We start from the raw sequence: 2,401 nt of genomic DNA on the forward strand, positions 1-2,401 counted from the left end.
AATGGGAGTGTTTTCTTAATTTCACTCTCAGATTTTTCATCATTAGTGTATAAGAATGCCAGAGATTTCTGTGCATTAATTTTGTATCCTGCTACTTTGCCAAATTCATTGATTAGCTCTAGTAGTTTTCTGGTAGCCTCCTTAGGATTCTCTATGTATAGTATCATGTCATCTGCAAACAGTGACAGCTTTACTTCTTCTTTTCCTATTTGGATTCCTTTTATTTCTTTTTCTTCTCTGATTGCTGTGGCTAGAACTTCCAAAACTATTTTGAATAAGAGTGGTGAGAGTGGGCAACCTTGTCTTGTTCCTGATCTTTGTGGAAATGGTTTCAGTTTTTCACCATTGAGAACGATGCTGGCTGTGGGTTTGTCATATATGGCCTTTATTATGTTGAGGAAAGTTCCCTCTATGCCTACTTTCTGCAGGGTTTTTATCATAGATCGGTGTTGAATTTTGTCAAAACTTTCTCTGCATCTGTTGAGATGATCATATGGTTTTTCTCTTTCAGTTTGTTGATATGGTGTATCACGTTGATTGATTTGCGTATATTGAAGAATCCTTGCATTCCTGGAATAAACCCCACTTGATCATGGTGTATGATCCTTTTAATGTGCTGTTGGATTCTGTTTGCTAGTATTTTGTTGAGGATTTTTGCATCTATGTTCATCAGTGATATTGGCCTGTAGTTTTCTTTCTTTGTGACGTCTTTGTCTGGTTTTGGTATCAGGGTGATGGTGGCCTCATAGAATGAGTTTGGGAGTGTTCCTCCCTCTGCTATCTTTTGGAAGAGTTTGAGAAGGATAGATGTTAACTCTTCTCTAAATGTTTGATAGAATTCGCCTGTGAAGCCATCTGGTCCTGGGCTTTTGTGTGTTGGAAGATTTTTAATCACAGTTTCAATTTCAGTGCTTGTGATTGGTCTGTTCATATTTTCTATTTCTTCCTGGTTCAGTCTCGGCAGCTTGTGCATTTCTAAGAATTTGTCCATTTCTTCCAGGTTGTCCATTTTATTGGCATACAGTTGCTTGTAGTAATCTCTAATAATCTTTTGTATTTCTGCAGTGTCAGTTGTTACATCTCCTTTTTCATTTCTAATTCTATTGATTTGAGTCTTCTCCCTTTTATTCTTGATGAGTCTGGCTAATGGTTTATCAATTTTATTTATCTTCTCAAAGAACCAGCTTTTAGTTTTATTGATCTTTGCTATTGTTTCCTTCATTTCTTTTTCATTTATTTCTGATCTGATCTTTATGATTTCTTTCCTTCTGCTAAGGTTTATCAATTTTGTTTATCTTCTCAAAGAACCAGCTTTTAGTTTTATTGATCTTTGCTATCGTCTCTTTCATTTCTTTTTCATTTAGTTCTAATCTGATCTTTATGATTTCTTTCCCTCTGCTAAATTTGGGGGTTTTTTGTTCTTCTTTCTCTAATTGCTTTAGGTGCAAAGTTAGGTTGTTTATACGACATGTTTCCTGTTTCTTAAGGTAGGATTGTATTGCTATAAACCTCCCTCTTAGAACTGCTTTTGCTGCACCCCATAGGTTTTGGGTCGTCGTGTCTCCATTGTCATTTGTTTCTAAGTATTTTTTGATTTCCTCTTTGATTTCTTCAGTGATCACTTCGTTATTAAGTAGTGTATTGTTTAGCCTCCATGTGTTTGTATTTTTTACAGATCTTTTCCTGTAATTGATATCTAGTCTCATAGCGTTGTGGTCAGAAAAGATACTTGATATGATTTCAATTTTCTTAAATTTGCCAAGGCTAGATGTTTGACCCAATATATGATCTATCCTGGAGAATGTTCCATGAGCACTTGAGAAAAATGTGTATTCTGTTGTTTTTGGATGGAATGTCCTATAAATATCAATTAAGTCCATCTTGTGTAATGTATCATTTAAAGCTTGTGTTTCCTTATTTATTTTCATTTTGGATGATCTGTCCATTGGTGAAAGTGGGGTGTTAAAGTCCCCTACTATGATTGTGTTACTGTCGATTTCCCCTTTTATGGCTGTTAGTATTTGCCTTATGTATTGAGGTGCTCCTATGTTGGGTGCATAAATATTTACAATTGTTATATCTTCTTCATGGATCGAACCCTTGATCATTATATAGTGTCCTTCTTTGTCTCTTGTTATAGTTTTTACTTTAAAGTCTATTTTGTCTGATATGAGAATTGCTACTCCAGCTTTCTTCTGATTTCCATTTGCATGGAATATCTTTTTCCATCCCCTCACTTTCAGTCTGTATGTGTCCCTAGGTCTGAAGTGGGTCTCTTGTAGACAGCATATATATGGGTCTCGTTTTTGTATCCATTCAGCCAGTCTGTGTCTTTTGGTGGGAGCATTTAATCCATTTACATTTAAGGTAATTATCAATATGTATGTTCCTATTACCATTT

The sequence above is a fragment of the Physeter macrocephalus genome, chromosome 6, assembly GCF_002837175.3.
Source record: "Physeter macrocephalus isolate SW-GA chromosome 6, ASM283717v5, whole genome shotgun sequence".
In the NCBI taxonomy this organism is placed as follows: Eukaryota; Metazoa; Chordata; class Mammalia; order Artiodactyla; family Physeteridae; genus Physeter; species Physeter macrocephalus.